This window comes from Beta vulgaris, chromosome 4, assembly GCF_026745355.1.
Source record: "Beta vulgaris subsp. vulgaris cultivar EL10 chromosome 4, EL10.2, whole genome shotgun sequence".
Classification (NCBI taxonomy): Eukaryota; Viridiplantae; Streptophyta; class Magnoliopsida; order Caryophyllales; family Amaranthaceae; genus Beta; species Beta vulgaris.
In genome coordinates, this window is record NC_079205.1 from 49,970,626 (window position 1) to 49,989,357 (window position 18,732).

The 18,732-nt window shown below is 34.7% G+C and overlaps 2 long non-coding RNA genes across 2 annotated transcripts; both read right to left on the reverse strand.

The window, feature by feature from the left end:
- Nucleotides 1-361: 361 nt before the first annotated feature.
- On the reverse strand, nt 362-2,602 carry LOC104891009 (uncharacterized). The gene is made up of 3 exons (XR_789738.4): nt 2,263-2,602; nt 1,319-1,385; nt 362-612 (listed from the first exon to the last, which is right to left on the reverse strand). It is a non-coding gene; the product is annotated as an uncharacterized LOC104891009 (long non-coding RNA).
- A 5,450-nt stretch (nt 2,603-8,052) lies between these two features.
- LOC125497019 (uncharacterized) lies at nt 8,053-9,202 on the reverse strand. The gene is made up of 2 exons (XR_008968876.1): nt 9,136-9,202; nt 8,053-8,332 (listed from the first exon to the last, which is right to left on the reverse strand). It is a non-coding gene; the product is annotated as an uncharacterized LOC125497019 (long non-coding RNA).
- Between the last annotated feature and the right edge of the window lie 9,530 nt (nt 9,203-18,732).

The following is an 18,732-nucleotide window of genomic DNA, read 5'->3' on the forward strand; positions in this document are numbered from 1 at the left end:
GTTTATTTCAATAAGAGAACTGAGAATATAGTTATGAGATAATAGGGATTAGGGGTGTTAATGAGCCAGGGTGGCTCGCAAACTATTCGAGCTCGGCTCAGTCAAAACTCGGTTGAAGCTCGGTTGAAGCTCGGCTCGAGAGGGCTCGACTCGAGTTCGAGATCGGCTCGTGACCTTAGCGAGCCGAGCCTGAGCCTACTAGAGTTCGGCTCGAAAGTTCGCAAACATGTTCATAAAATGTTTTAGATAGGCTTTATGTAAAAAACTATTGTCCCACATCGATAGAAGAAGTAAACACCTACCTTTGTAACAACCCTGAATTTCCAATACTTCTAAAATCAACTTAATATAAATAAACTCGGAAATCCAAAGGTGCTACGCCGCGATAATTATTAATAATAACCGCAAGGCTAATGGTTCAAACTAAAATAATAACCAATAAGTTTTAACTAATTATTACACACCAACTAAATAGAATGAAAAATTACTAATTACAACCCAGAACATAAATCTTTTAAATAAATAACAGCGGAAGTCTTTTTAAAGTGCTATTAAATCAAAATGGATCCAACGCACTCTTTAACCCAACTGGAGCTAACTATCTTCAAGTCCCTGCACATTAAACACTGTAATATCAACCAAAGGTTGAGCAAGATTTAATACTGAAAGAAAACAAAACTATTCAATGTGCAGGTAAGATATATAGGAATATCTTACAAATTCATTTAAAAGGAGTACAGATTATATATATAAAATTAACTTTCTAATAACCTCAAATACGATCTTTCTTTCTGAACTATTCTGTAAAACTTTCAAATATCACCTTTCGTAATCTGTGAGTAGGAAGTAATAAATAAAAATCTAATGAGCTAGCTAGGCTCACTAGACAAGGTAAACACCAAAGTCCCTAGTATGCATACCCCTAACTTAATAACGTACCAAGAAGGAAGACAAGTGGCAAGAGTATTGATCAACATACTCCCAACTACTAAAATATATTGTTGAGACACTGTTAACTCAACATACTTCCAAACTCGGAGAAAACCGCTTACCGGCAACCCCACAATAAAACTCTATAAACCCTCGTAAGGGTGAGGAACTTCCTCCTTTCAAAATCTCAACTTGGTACATTGAGGAACTTCCTCCTTTTAATATAAGTCTCATAAATAATCTCAAAAACTCTTTCAATATAAATATTGAGAATAATATAAATCTCAACGTATAAATTTCATAAAACAATCTCGTTGTAAAAATAAATTTCCAAACATTATAAAATAGTTTCTCAACTCATATGTACAAGCACAGTAAGAAATCTTACCTTATCAGCAACCACAGCTAACAAAACTCAATCTCAAGTCAGAAAGGTTCCTCTACGAACCCGCAATCTATAATATAATAATAATATAGTATAAGTCACTAGTATATACCTCACACAATTCATCCATAGATAGCACAACATAGTTAACAAGCTTTCACTAAAATGAAACCAACTCAACTTGTCTTAATCTAAGAAGTCACGATTTACAGTTCATAGATTAAGGTCAATAGAAGTAACTTGAGCAACTTATTAAAATTGGATGGTTAAATAACAAGGACGGTATTAACTCTAATACTAACAGGTTTGTCTTTTATAAATCTGAAAACTCATGTCTAGATCGATTTACATCATGAAAGTGGGTTCATCATGTTATCTTGAATTTTGTAAGTTAATTTTCAATCAAATGTGAGTTGCACAAACCATAAACCCTTTTTTTTTATATACATTCTACAACACCACATCACCACACCAACACAACACAACAATCCCAATAACAATTTAACGCCACCACCATAACCCCAAAACAGCTAAACAGCAAGAACTTGCACAAGGCATAACTCCTAGTATACAACTCCAAATCACGCAATTCTTGAGCCTAAATTCATTAACTCTTCAAGCTCTACAACTTTCATGAAGAAACCAAGGTCTAAAAACCGACAGAATTATCGAAAAAAGGCCAAAACAGTAGCTGCGTGCAAAACAGAACCAACAATCCACATATAACAATAATTTTAGAGTAAACTTTAGAAACAATAATTTCACAAATCCAACTCGAAAATACATTAACAAAGTCGAATTAAACATGAAACACAACCGAATTATACCAATTTCGCATAGTAGGAATTTTCCCCAATTCGATTTTCTTATGAACCCTAATTTATAAAACCCCAAATTCTGAAAATAAATCACCAAATATGAAAATAAAACTTAAGATTATAACTTACTTGATTAAGGGAAGTAATAGGGTGAAATTACTCTCTACAAGGAACCCCAAAAAAACGCTCTTTGAATTGATTCACGACCCGAAACCGCAAAGCCAAAACTCGATTCTCCTCTTCAAGATACTCCCAAAATCAAGATATGATTAAGATGGATGGATAGAGTTGATGTTTGATGGTGGTAAATGATAAAAATTGTAGCTTCAATGGAGGTATTTGGTTGGAGCAAAAGTTTGAAGAAGAAAGAAAAGAAAGGTAAAGTGAAACGTGGGTTTTGGTGTTTGGAAACTAGGAGCAGTACAACTCCTACTTTCTTTTCCTTTCTTTTTTTTTCCTAATTTCCTCTCTCCTTATAATACTAACAATATAGTGCTAAGTATTAGATAGTAACCTAGTAAATCTAGGAATTAGTTTTTTTGTTTTTTTAACCACTTCAAAGATAAAGTCAAAGTTAGTAAAAAAAAATATTTTTAATAAAAGAAATCTGAAATCATTTTCATTAAATAAATTAATACAGATAATTATTTAACGGGTATAAAAATACGGGGTGTTATAATCTACCCCCCTTAAAATAAATTTCGTCCCAAAACTTAAAGTATTACTCAAATGATCAAACTTATACTCTTATTTCTGAAAACAACTCACAAACTTTATCATAGGAATCATTGTAATCTTATTTCTGAAAACAACTCACAAACTTTATCATAGGAATCATTGTAATATAACAAGTAGGGAGTGAAACACATCGAAGTTTTTCAGAAAACTTTCATTCAATCACACATGCACTAAACCAATATGAATTCTACCCCCCTTAAAAAGGGAGTTACGTCCTCGTAACTAAAAATTTACCTGGGTGAAGAGATGGGGATACTTAAGAGTTAAGACGCATCGTATCCTCAGCTTCCCAAGTAGACTCCTCCGAGTTGTGGTTTGACCACAGCACCTTCACGATCTTTGTCTCACCTTTGCGAGTCTTACGAATTTTGTGATCTAGAATCTGAACTGGAAACTCCTCATAAGTCATGTTATCATCTAACTGGAGAGACTCTGGCTGTAGCACATGCGAAGGGTCACTAATGTATCGCCGCAACTGAGAAACATGGAACACGTTATGCGCACGATCAACGCCTGGAGGCAACGCCAATCTATAAGCCACCTCTCCTATTCGCTCCAGAATCTCGTACGGGCCAATGAACTTAGGGCTTAACTTGCCCTTCTTCCCGAATCTCATAACTCCTTTCATAGGAGAGACCCTAAGCAACACCTTCTCTCCCACCTGAAATTCATCATGGCGACGATGCTTATCACCATAGCTCTTCTGTCTATCTTGTGCCGCCTTCATTTTCTGCTGGATGAGCTTGACCTGCTCAACCGTCTCCTGAATCATCTCTGGACCAATCACAACCACTCACCAATATCACTCCAACACAAAGGAGTACGACAACGCCTACCATACAAAGCTTCAAATGGTGCCATCTGAATGGTAGAATGATAACTGTTATTATATGAGAACTCAATCAAATCAAGCTTATCCTCCCAAGACCCTGAAACTCTAAGGCGCAAGCTCTCAACATATCTTCCAATGTTTGAATAGTGCCTCCGTCTGACCATCTGTAGCAGGATGAAAAGCTTGTACTCATCTTCAACTTAGTCCCCAAAGCTTCTTGAAGCTTCTGCCAAAAGTTAGACAAGAATCTGCGATCTCTGTCCGAAACAATATCACTCGGAACACCATGAAGTCTAATCACGTGCTCTCTATAAGCAGTAGCTAATCGTTCGTGCTTCCAAGTATCGTTCTTGGGAACGAAATGAGCAGACTTGGTAAGACGATCCACAATAACCCAAATCATATTATTCCCTTTGGTGTCCTCGGAAGTCCACAAACGAAATCCATTGAGATCGAGTCCCATTTCCATGTAGGAACCTCTAAAGGCTGAATCATCCCCTGAGGCCTCTTGTGCTCACTCTTGACCTTCTGACAAGTCAAGCATCTCGAGACATACTTAGCAACATCCGTCTTCATATGCGGCCACCAAAACGTCTGCTTAAGATCCTTGTACATCTTATCCCCTCCAGGATGAACTGAATATTACGCTGAATGAGCTTCTTCTAAGATCTTTTCCTTCAACTCAGGAACATTAGGAACACACCATCTCCCCTTGAATCTCACGCTACCATCCTCAGCCACTGTAAAATTGACAGGCTCATTAGCTTGCTTGTCCTTTAAAATTGATCATGTACTTGAGCTTTCTTGATCTCATCATACAAAGTGGACTGAATCATAAGAGAGTTAAGCTGAGCTCCCAATTGCACTATCTCCACATCAAGATTTGAAACTCCTCTCGAAGACGATTCCTCGAACGCATGGTCTGCAAACAGTGAGAGGATTTCCTACTAAGTGCATCTGCAACAACATTAGCCTTACCCTCATGGTATTGAATCTCCATATCATAATCCTTGATCAGCTCTAACCATCTCCTCTGCCTCATGTTCAGCTCTCTCTGAGTGAAGATGTATTTCAGACTCTTGTGGTCTGAAAATATCTTGAATGATGTGCCAAGTAGATCGCCAGATCTTAAGTGCAAAAACAACAGCTGCCAATTCTAGATCATGCGTCGGATAATTCAACTCATGGTTCTTCAGTTGCCTAGAAGCGTAAGCAACAACCTTTTTATCCTGCATAAGCACACAACCAAGACCATTCTTCGAAGCATCTGTGAACACTTCGTACTCAAGGTTCCATCAGGTAAGGTCAACACAGGAGCTGTGGTGAGACGCTCCTTCAAAATCTGGAATGCCTTCTCACAATCATCATCCCAACGATACTAGTATCCTTCCTCATCAATGCAGTCAAGGAGAGCTATTTTCGAGAAGTCCTTCACAAACCTCCTATAATAACCGCCAAGCCAAGGAAACTGCGAATCTCAGTCACACTCTTTGGAGTAGGCCATTCTGAAACAGCTTGGATCTTTGATGGATCAACTGAGACACCCTCCCTAGAAATGATATGACCAAGAAAAGCAACTTTCTCCAGCCAGAATTCGCACTTGGAGAACTTAGCATACAACTTATTCTCCCTCAAACCTGCAGAACAGTGCGAAGATGCTCTTCATGCTCACTAGCATCCTTTGAATAAATCAGTATATCATCTATGAACACCACCACAAACTTATCCAGGTACGGCCTGAAGACTCGATTCATCAAGTCCATGAACACTGCTGGAGCATTAGTCAACCCAAAGGGCATAACAGTAAACTCATAGTGCCCATAGCGAGTTCTGAAAGCTGCTTAGGAATATCATTCTCTGCAATACGAAGTTGATGGTATCCAGATCTCAGATCAATCTTCGAGAAAACTCCAGCTCCCACCAACTGATCAAACAAATCATCTATTCTTGGCAAGGGGTACTTGTTTTTCACGTAACATTTTGAGCTCTCTGTATCAATGCATAGACGAAGACTCCCATCCTTATTCTTCAACAAAAAAACAGGTGCACCCCATGGGGATACACTAGGCCGAATGTAGCCCTTATCAAGCAACTCTTCTAATTGAGCCTTAAGTTCTTTCATTTCAGCAGGAGCCATTCTATAAGGAGGCTTAGAAATAGGTCCAGTTCCAGGCATCAAGTCAACACTGAACTCAACATCACGTCTCGGAGGCATGCCAGGAATATCATCAGGAAAAATCTACAAACTCATTAGCAATACGAACATCCAACACGTGGCTCTTCCTTACTAGTGTCGTGAACATGGCACAAGTACATAGGACAACCCTTCCTCAAATAGGATTTTAGAGTCAAAGCAGAAATGATTTTCAAAGAAGACCCTCTATAAAACTCATGGACTCCACTAGGACCAACTACAGACACCTTTTGTTTCTCACAATCTATCTTGGCTTTATGCCTACTAAGCCAATCCATCCCTAGAATTACATCAAAATCATGCAAAGGAAAAGCTATCAAATCAGCTACTAGGGTGGTACTACCACACATAATAGGGACATCTGGATACAAATTATTACAAGTTATGATCACACCAGAAGGAATAGAGATGTCTACATCACAAGTCCTAGAGTTCTCTAACCCTAACTTTTTCACAAGAAGTTCAGACACAAAAGAATGAGAAGCACCAGAATCAAATAGCACATAAACGGACATCGAATGAATAGAAAAAGTACCAGTGACCACGTTGCCCTTGGTGTTTGCCTCAGTCTGGTTCATCACATGAACCTGCCCAGTGTTCCTCCTCACATCACCTCTTGTCCCTGAGTAGCATTTGCAGTCCCTCCATTGCGATTAGGTGCAGCATTCCCTGGTGTAGAAAGAGCAGGGACTGTTGTTACCATTCTGGGGTCTCTTATCTGCTTGTGCCCCATTCCTCGAACTCATCTCAGGCTTGAAGTTCCTCGATCTAGGATTACTAAAACATTCATAAGCACGATGCCCTTTCCTCCCACAGTGATTACACTCCACAAATTACCATCACAATCCTTGCCAGGGTGGTTCTCACTACAACGTTTGCAATAGAAAATCCGATCAGTCCTCTGAATCTGACCTTGGGGCTGGCTAGGGAAGAAGTGGAGTTCTGGTTGTCCTTTGAATACTGCTGACTGGAACCTCCCTTGTTATAGTTACCACCAGAATCACGGTTCCCAAAGTTTCGATTTTTATTGAAACCCCCTCTGCCTTTGTTGTAACCAGTGGAACCAGATGTGTCACCCTTTTCTGTCGCCTGAGTAGACCCTGCTGGAGTGGATTTCAACTTCTTTGCAGCTAGTCTCTTTTCCTCAATCCTCTCAGCATTACAAGCACGAGTGTACACCTCCTTCACTGTGGCATACTCACCAGCTCCCATCCTAGAATGAAGATCGGGGTCTAACTTCTCCTCGAATTTCACCGCTCTCTCCTGCTCATCAGGAACTAACCCCTTAGCAAACGAGCCAACTCCTGAAATTTCACATAGAACTCATGAACTACATATCTCCCTGCACGAGATCATTAAACTCCGTCCTCTTCCTCTCATATGGGCTGGAAAGAATCATCACGAATCGCCTTCTTGAACTCAGTCCAACCAAACTCTCTCTCTTCCATGACCTTTTCTCCCTCCTCATCCACAGTCACTTTAGTAGTTAGATCAAACTTGTTATGAGTCCACCAAATATCAGCATCCTCAACCAGATAATAGGCAGCAGCATCAACCCTCATCTCACTCAGGAACTTGGAGAGTGGTAAAAATTTTGTCAAATTCTCTAATCCAGTTCTCCATCTTGTAGGGTCACCCTTCCATCAAAAGAAGAAGGTTTCTTCTGGTCAATTGCCTTAGAAATCACAGCGTTTTTGAACTACATTGCCAGCAAGGAGTAACAGGAGTATTAAGAGCAGCAGCTTGAGCCTCAGCAAGTTTCTCCATAGCATCAGTTAAGGCTCGAGTGGATTGAGCTATCCCGCGCATCATACGATTCGAGCTTGAGTTTCTGGCACGCGCGTGTCTACGCATCATCTTAAAAACACAATAGAAACAAAGATAAACCAAAAATGATTCACCCTTACCAAATAATTCTTAACAAAAGAAGGGAAGGAAAACAAAATAAATAAATAAATCAAGCAAGAACATGAAAAGAGAAGTATATATCATCGGCTCATAATAGTATAATTCCTTGTCTTCCCATATCACTTCCTCACAACGGCTTTTCAATTTTAATAAGTTTATTTACCTATTCTTGTTTAAAGTCGTCTTAAGGAAATCTTAGTAACCTAAAGCTCTGATACCAACTGTAACAACCCTGAATTTCCAATACTTCTAAAATCAACTTAATATAAATAAACTCGAAATCCAAAGGTGCTACGCCGCGATAATTATTAATAATAACCGCAAGGCTAATGGTTCTAACTAAAACAATAACCAATAAGTTTTAACTAATTATTACAGACCAACTAAATAGACTGTAAAAATAATTATTACAAACCAGAACATAAATCTTATAAATAAATAACAGCGGAAGTCTTTATAAAGTCCTATTAAATCAAAAGGATCCAACGCACTCTTTAACCCAACTGGAGCTAACTATCTTCAAGTCCCTGCACATTAAACACTGTAATATCAGCCAAAGGCTGAGCAAGATTTAATACTGAAAAAAACAAAACTATTCAATGTGCAGGTAAGATATATAGGAATATCTTACAAATTCATTTAAAAGGGTACAGATTATATATATATATATATATATATATATATATATATATATATATATATATATATATATATATATATATATATATATATATATATATATATATATATATATATATATATATATATATATATAATTTCTAATAACCTCAAATACGATCTTTTTTCTTTCTGAACTATTCTGTAAAACTTTCAAATATACCTTTCGTAATCTGTGAGTAGGAAGTAATATAAAAATCAATGAGCTAGCTAGGCTCACTAGACAAGGTAAACACCAAAGTCCCTAGTATGCATACCCCTAACTTAATAACGTACCAAGAAGGAAGACAAGTGGCAAGAGTATTGATCAACATACTCCCAACTACTAAAATATATTGTTGAGACACTGTTAACTCAACATACTTCCAAACTCGGAGAAAACCGTTTACCGGCAACCCACAATAAAACTCTATAAACCCTCGTAAGGGTGAGGAACTTCCTCCTTTCAAAATCTCAACTTGGTACATTGAGGAACTTCCTCCTTTTAATATAAGTCTCATAAAATAATCTCATAAACTCTTTCAATATAAATATTGAGAATAATATAAATCTCAACGTATAAATTTCATAAAAATCTCGTTGTAAAAACAAATTTCCAAACATTATAAAATAGTTTCTCAATCATATGTACAAGCACAGTAAGAAATCTTACCTTATCAGCAACCACAGCTAACAAAACTCAATCTCAAGTCAGAAAGGTTCCTCTACGAACCCGCAATCTATAATATTTTAATAATATAGTATAAGTCACTAGTAATACCTCACACAATCATCCATAGATAGCAACATAGTTAACAAGCTTTCACTAAAAATGAAACCAACTCAACTTGTCTCAATCTAAGAAGTCACGATTTACAGTTCATAGATTAAGGTCAATAGAAGTAACTTGAGCAACTTATTAAAATTGGATGGTTAAATAACAAGGACGGTATTAACTCTAATACTAACAGGTTTGTCTTTTATAAATCTGAAAACTCATGTCTAGATCGATTTACATCATGAAAGTGGGTTCATCATGTTATCTTGAATTTTGTAAGTTGATTTTCAATCAAATGTGAGTTGCACAAACCATAAACCCTTTTTTTTTTATATACATTCTACAACACCACATCACCACACCAACACAACACAACAATCCCAATAACAATTTAACGCCACCACCATAACCCCAAAACAGCTAAACAGCAAGAACTTGCAAGGCATAACTCCTAGTATACAACTCCAAATCACGCAATTCTTGAGCTAAATTCATTAACTCTTCAAGCTCTACAACTTTCATGAAGAAACCAAGGTCTAAAACCGAAGAATTATCGAAAAAAGGCCAAAACAGTAGCTGCGTGCAAAACAGAACCAACAATCCACATATAACAAGTAATTTTAGAGTAAACTTTAAAACAATAATTTCACAAATCCAACTCGAAAATACATTAACTAAGTCGAATTAAACATGAAACACAACCGAATTATACCAATTTCGCATAGTAGGAATTTCCCCAATTCGATTTCTTATGAACCCTAATTTATAAAACCCAAATTCTGAAAATAAATCACCAAATACGAAAATAAAACTTAAGATATAACTTACTTGATAAGGGAATAATAGGGTGAATTACTCTCTACAAGGAACCCCAAAAAAACGCTCTTTGAATTGATTCACGACCTGAAACCGCAAAGCCAAAACTCGATTCTCCCTCTTCAAGATACCCCCAAAATCAAGATATGATTAATATGGATGGATAGAGTTGATGTTTGATGGTGGTAAATGATAAAAATTGTAGCTTCAATGGAGGTATTTGTTGAGCAAAAGTTGAAGAAGAAAGAAAAGAAAGGTAAAGTGAAACGTGGGTTTTGGTGTTTGGAAACTAGGAGCAGTACAACTCCTACTTTATTTTCCTTTCTTTTTTTTTTTCTAATTTCCTCTCTCCTATAATACTAACAATATAGTGCTAAGTATTAGATAGTAACCTAGTAATCTAGGAATCAGTTTTTTTTTTTTAACCACTTCAAAGATAAAGTCAAAGTTAGTAAAAAAAAATATATTTTTAATAAAAGAAATTTGAAATCATTTTCATTAAATAAATTAATACAGATAATTATTTAACGGGTATAAAAATACGGGGTGTTACAACCTTGTTTTCCCTATATAATCTTATTACCATTTAAGTTCATTATAATTCTTGTTTGATTTGTCTTATTTTAAAATGTTGGACAATCATTAAATATGCAAAGCCTAGAAACTTAGATTGGCATAAAATTAATGCACAGTGTTTGTGAATTATTTAGTTAAGGTTTATAAGTCCCACATTGTTGAGACAAAAGCAAAACTTCACATCTCTAAATATAAAATGTGCATGATATGGAAAACAACTACACCCATCTCTTCTTGGTGCCCTTTGTAGAGCCTAAGTGGGTTCCTTTGTTGGGATTTTTTTGTTGGGCTTGTCATATTTAATGAAAATTATCCTAACATCCATACTTATAAAGAGTTTGACAAAACATAATGTTGAGCTTATTTAGTTAAGGTTTATAAGTCCCACATCGGTGAGGCAAAAGCAAAACTTCACATCTCCAAATATAAAAGGCGCATGATAGAAAAATCTAAAGCACCCATCTCTTCTTTTTCTCGTTGCTCGCTATAGAGCCTAAGTGAGTTCCTTTGTTGGGATTTTAAAAGTCCCACATTGGGGAGAAAGCAAGAGTAATAAGGGACCTCTTGTATTAAATATGGGGTATAGATAGGAGTAGAATGTATGGTTGTTGGGCTTGCATTATTTGATGAAAATTAGCCTGACATCCATACTTATAAAAAGTTTGGCAAAACATTGGGCTATATCTAAAGTCTTGGTCAATGTTAAGCTAAATTTTCATTCAATTATTAAAATTTTAATTTCACGAGCCGAGCTTCGAGCCGAGCCTAGCCTGGTTTTGTTCGTTTCGAGCTCGAACTGAGCCTAAATTTTTTAGGCTCGACGAGCTTCGAGCTCGAGCCGAGCTCGAACTCATTCATTCTCGAGCCGAGCCGAGCCTGGGTATGTTCGGTCTCGGTTCGGCTCGTTAACACCCCTAATAGGGATTGTGTAGGTTAAACAAGTTAAGTAGTGTGTGTGACAACCTTTACCAAATAAGAAACAGTAAATGTAGGAAGAAGATTTAAGGAGGTGACTAATTTATAACAAGAGTTCTTTGCAGAGGTACTTTAAAAAATTCAAATTCCTTCTTACCTGTTTAAAAATGAAAAAAAATCTCTATTATATAAGGGAAGGGGGGAGCAATGGTGTCCTTTTTTGAAATGCCTATTTTGCCCCCCTTTCCTTTCTAAATTACAAAAGGAATGTTAAGATCAAAATCGATACTCAAGAAAACTACCGAAAATTAATTTACAACACTCACTCACAAATCATTCACAAATCACTTAAAAGAAGACTTTACAAATCACTCATACAATTGAGAAAATCACGTTATAAAAATCACGCAAATCACTCAAGTAATTAGGAAACTTTATTAAAACTTAAAATTAACATACAAACTAAAACTAATAACCTAAAACGTCAATACATATAACAACATTTACAAAAATTTACTTACAAATCACTATTCTCAAGAACCATTCACAATTAATGGTGGGTCATGATAAAAAAAATAGAGGTGTATTTGTAGTGAAATCAGAATTAATAGCGATTAATTATCAAGGTAAAAAGGTTTATGTAAAATATCATTCAAGAATTAAAGTACAACATATTTCTATTATATAAGGGAAGGGGGGAACTATGGTGTCCCCAAATGAAAAGACTATGTTACCCCATTGTCATTCTAAATTACAAATTCACTTACAAATCAAAGAGGGCTTCAGACAAAAGTACCAAAAATATAATTATAACAATCACTCACAAGTCAACTAAAATCATAAAATTGCATAATTTACGCTATGCAAATCACTAAAATAAGAAAACTTTACAAAAACTTAAAAATTCACTTACAAACTACAACCTATGAAAAAATTGACTTGAAATTAAAGTGTCCACTTTCTTTACAATTTTTGAATTATTGTACTTAATTCAAAAATCAACTAAAAAATTATATTATTAGAAATCATAAATAAATTCAATAAAATTTCTATTTTGTTCATAGAATTTAACTTTGAAATGTAAAAAAAAACAAAAAGAATGGTGAGAGACTTAAGTGACAGAAAATAAACCAATGAAATTTTGCAACTAAAAACAATTATACTTTGTATGTCTAATGTTCAAATTTTGACTCTTACGCTGAAGAAAATCGAGTTTCTGTTTCGAAAAGATTCAAGCACGCATCGCGTGCAAAATATTCTAGTGGAACAATGAAGGAAGGTGTACACAATACCCCTTTCATTCCCTTTCCCCTCCCTACCCTCAGGCCACCATCCATCACGTCCACCCTGCGGGCAACGCAACTATGCTTGAGACTTCTACATGTTTATTTTGGTCCTTAAAGTTATTGGTATATGATGTCCCCTTTACAGACCAAGAACGAAAGGAAAATGACCCAAATGATTTTTGACTATCAATAGTACTACCTCCGTTTCCTAAAGAATAAAGATCTTCCTTGTTACTATTCCTACAAATATCAAGGAGGATCCATTTGTGTGGGGTATAGGGTGGGTAAAGTATGAGAGAGAAAGGGGTTAAGATAAATAACCAAATAAAAAGGAGTTAAAGTAGGAGAGAGAAATATAGTACAATTGAATTAATAATGTAATAGTGGACCATATGATAGGGACATGAGAGGGTAAAAAGGGGAAAAAAAATTCCAAATAAGGAATAAAGTAAAAGAGGGAAGATCTTTTGGAAACGCACTTAAACGAAAAGAGGGAAGATCTTTAGGAAACGGAAGAAGTATATATATTAGTCATATACTCCCTCCGTCCCAAAATATAGTTCTCATTTCCATTTAGGGTGTCTCAAAATATAGTTCCCATTTTCATATTTAGTTCCACATTTTTCCGTAATTTGTCTAGAAAAATCGTGTCCCATCATTTATTTGCTTCTTGAATTTTGTTTTTTCCTTTCTTTATTCAACCAAAATGTTACAATTAATGCTCTTTCACCAATTATCTTCATTCTCTCTCCTAAAATCATCTTTTCCCATACAACATTTATTTAAATAAACAAAAAATCTTTACTATCCCAACTTGCATAAATTACCGTGAAAAAAGGGAAATGGGAACTATATTTTGGGACGGAGGGAGTATTACGATTTTTTTATTAAACTTTAGATTTTCCAAAAAGGCAGCATTCATGAGATAATGGCGCAAATAATTTGGCACATACCGCACATTCATTAAAAAAAAAAAAGGGCTTCAATACTAATCCAATTTTCTTATGAAAAAGTTAAGAGAACGTATTGTGTCGGACTCGTCCAACCATAATCTTGGTCGGACGACTTTCAGGTGGTTCCAATTTTTTTCAGGTAGTCTTCATTTTTTTTCAGGTGGTTCCAATTTGTTTTCAGGTAGTCTTCATTTTGTTTTCAGTTAGTCTTCTTTGTTTTTCAGTGGGTTTTTGTGCTTCAGTTAGACTTACTTGGGTTTCAGTTGGTCTTTATTCTTTTTCAGGTAGTCTACATTTTTCTTCAAGTAGTCTTCATTTTGTTTCAGTTAGTCCATTATTTCTTTCAGTTGGCCCATTATTTCTTTCAGTTGGTCCAACTGAAAGAAAAGAAAGTCCAACTGAAAGAAAATAAAGTCTAACTGAAAGAAAAGAAAGTCCAACTGAAAGAAAAGAAAGTCCAACTGAAAGAAAACAAAGACCAACTGAAAAGAAAACAAAACACTAACCTCTGCTTTCTCTCACTTTCTCCTTCTTCTTCATTCCTCTTAGAACTGAAAAAATTCAAAGCCCTGGTTTTCCTCCAAGCCATATTCATCTTGCTTTACCATAATGCCATCCCTTCTTCCAGCAACAACATCATCAAAGACAGGTGCAATGCTTTACCATAATGCCATCCCTTCTTCCAGTATTGAATGAGAGATTCCACTGTATTTCTTAAAGGATAGAGAATTTGTAAGAAAACTTACGAAAAGAAATATGAAGTACTGAAATTCGCGAAGAAATTCGACAATGCTCAATGAAACGAAATTTCCGATCGTTTTCGTCGTCGGTCGCCGGTCAATACCATCATCAAAGTTTTCGCCAACGACGAGATAAGACGGAGGTAGTAGCAGCGGCATCAGTTGGGAGGAAAGAGAGTATGGCATCAGTCCGACGGAACCTATTGGGTCAGACGGTCTGACCCAATACTTTCACAAAAGTTAATGACCCCTTATATCGCCCATGAAATATTTGTACTTCCTAAAATCCTAATGGGTATAAAATGATAAAAATCCATGGGTTAATTTTGGAGCCATGGAAAAGGTCAATTGGATTTTAGTAGACATCAATGAGCCTCCTAAGTCCTAATACTACCAACAAAGGTGGTTGGGATGAGTGAAACATCTCTACCCTACTTATTTGTAAGAGATTCACACAACTTGGGTTGGAAAGTTGCATGGTAATGCAACCGAAAATGTGGACGAAGATATTTCATTACAACTTTACAAGTGAAAGTGATAGAATTGGCAACTGTGTACTGATTAGTATATGAAGTTACATCAGTGTCATCATGGAGGTATGATAAAACTATATCAGATATAGGCAACTTTGCCTATATCACCAATATAAAATTGAAAAAGTAATGTTGTGAAAAGGTTGAAGTACAAAAATAATGTATTAAATTCAGAAAACATATTTTATTCAACTTTTTGAATGTGAGAAAGGGAATAGAAGGGGAATGGAAGGGAATGGGAAAAAGTGGCATCCCCTCTCTCTCTCCTCTCCTACAATTGATCTGACCAAACAGAAAGTCATTCTCCAAAACTCCAAAATTCTTATAGCTAACTTTATTTTTATTATGGAGAGAAATAAAAACTAAATTAAGTGGGAAATTAAATGTTGTTGAATTGTGGAAAAAAGGCCTCGTCAATTTAGTTGTTTTGAAGATATTGTGGAAAATTGGGCTTTCATGGAGGTCGAGAGCTGGGAGAAGAATCAAAAATCAGATAATTCAGAGATGAACAATGCAATACAAAAACCAGATAATTCAAAGATGAACAAAGCATGCGTAGAAACACAATATGTATCTGCATTGTACAAAAAAGACATGACCATCACATATGTTGTTCTGAATATAGCCTAACTGATAAACACAATACCATGTCTTTATTTTCATTAGTTAATAAATTGATAATAATAACATTAAGCTACTAAACATTTATATTAAAAAAAATTATTTTTATTTTTTTATACAACAAAACCATCATGTTTTCAAGAAAACAATACTAGTGTATAATCTTAATTTGTGTGAGTTATCATCCAATAAAATCATTTATATACAAATAAACCTTATAACATGTATAAATTAACCAAAACGAATATTACATTGAACGTTAATGGAAAAAAAGTTGTTGCATATTAGTTCGTTTTTCACATCTGAATGATTGACTACTAATAACACTATTTTAATGTAACGTTAATAATTTACGATGGGATTTATTAAGAAAAAAGGCATGCGTGGAAAATGTTCACATGAACACCATATCTATCATATTTGACAATATATGGCAACGCAGAAACACAATACATTGCAATTATAACACCATTTCTATGTATTAGTGTATAATCTTAATTTATTTGACTTATCATCCAATAAAATCATATATCTAGAATAAACCTTTTAACAATAAATTACCCAAAACCAATATTATATTGAACGTTAATAATAAAAAAGTTTACGCATTTCATTTTTCAATCTGAGGGATTGACTACTAATAACACTATTTTAATGTCACATATGTAAGTAATTTACGATGTGGTTTATTAAGAAAAAAAAGGCATGCGTGGAAAATGTTCACAAGAACACCATATCTATCATAATTGACAATATATGGCAACGCAGAAACACAATACATTGCAATTATAACACTATTTCTATCTATTAGTGTATAATCTTAATTTTTGTGACTTATCATATATATATACTAATAAACCTTTTAACAATAAATTACCCAAAACAAATATTATATTGAACGTTAATGGAAAAATAGTTTACGCATTTTGATTTTTCAATATGAGGGATTGACTACTAATAACACTAGCTTAATGTCACAAACATAAGTAATTTACGATGTGGTTTATTAAGAAAAAAAGGCATGGGTGGAAAAATGTTCACAAGAACACCATATCTATCATATTTGACAATATATGGCAACGCAGAAACACAATACGTTGCAATTATAACACCATTTCTATCTATTAGTGTATAATCTTAATTTTGTGACTTATATATTATATATATATATATATATATATATATATATATATATATATATATATATATACTAATAAACCTTTTAATAATAAATTACCCAAAACCAATATTATATTGAACGTTAATGATAAAAAAGTTTACGCATTTCATTTTTCAATCTGAGGGATTGACTACTAATAACACTATTTTAATGTCACATATGTAAGTAATTTACGATGTGGTTTATTAAGAAAAAAAAGGCATGCGTGGAAAATGTTCACATGAACACCATATCTATCATATTTGACAATATATGGCAACGCAGAAACACAATACATTGGAATTATAACACTATTTCTCTCTATTATTATATCAATTTCGACAGTACATAACAATGGAGAAACAAAATATGTTGCAATTTTAACACCATATCTATCATATTTGACAATATATGGCAACGCAGAAACACAATACATTGCAATTATAGCACTATTTCTCTCTATTATTATATCAATTTCGACAGTACATAACAATGGAGAAAAAAATATGTTTTCAATTTTGACACCATTAGATATGTTGTTGACAATATAGCGGAAATGATAAACACAATATGATGCTTCATTTTAAATACAAATGATAAGTTCACATATTCATAAAACCATAATCATACAAAGTACTTAACATTATCCATACAACCATTAGAATGCTAAGTGAGGTACTTAAAATTACACTTGCATTAGATCGTTACAAAAGAAAGCAATCCGACGCGCAAAATACAACGAACATGTCATTGTTATCTATCCATTTCGCTGTGAAATCTTCCTCCACCACCCCTGACTTGCATTAAACTATCGGCTACAATTATGAACAAAAATTGTTAGAATTAAAATGTAACTCATAAACTTAAAAGTAAAGACCCAATAACCAAATTACCATATACTCACACCCATCGAAGTATAACATATGCTATTGGGTGTATCATCTCCATCGATTTATTTATGAAATATGTTCAGATTGACTATGCCATGCCACATTTTCTTAAATCAAACACTTTGAAGAAACTTCGCATCATAAAGTAAAACAACTAAGCAGTACCAACCGAAAACTTTTATTCCTGGCACTATTAAAACAACTGATGCACTGCACATCTTAAATCAGTTATGAGGCACTCAAGAATTTTTTACCAAAAACTATTAAGGGACTTCATACAAGACTTAATATCTCTGCTCAACACACTCAACACACTCAACCCCTGAAATAAATTTTTAAAGAAATTTCACACTTACCGCTCAACACACTCAACAGCAAAGTTCTATAACTTTTATTCCTATATACTTCATGAGTTTATGTCATAGGTTCATGAGATGTTGCTTCCAACTATCAAAGGCATGTGCAGAACGAATGTAGATTAGTCACAAGGACCTAGAAATTTAGAATAAGTTACGAAGTTCTATAATGTTTTGTAATGTTTTTAGGTGAACTGCTAAAAGTTCTATAATACAAAGTAATATAAATTACCGGAAAATAAGCAATTTCAAGAAGTAAAAAGTCAAATTTCAGAACAAAAATCACCATCAAATAACTCGTATCAAATTTCAGAGCATAAAACCCACTCAATTTGCTCTAACACCACCATAAAACAAACCCACAAATGGGAAAAACATGAAATTTGCTACTTATAATACACGAAATTAAGACATAAAGAACTTTAACATGCAATTTTCATGAATTAAACCCACGAAATTTAAAAAACCCAAGAAATTTCATGATGTAAATCACACAATTTTCAAGTAATTAAACATACCTTCAATTCACGAAAAAACACAGTTACGCCTCTTTCCGACGAATTTTTCGGCGAATTCCGGCTTCAAACCTTCCGGTTCCGGTGGGTGGGTCTCCAGTGGGTGGGATGATGACTGAGGTTGAGGAGTGA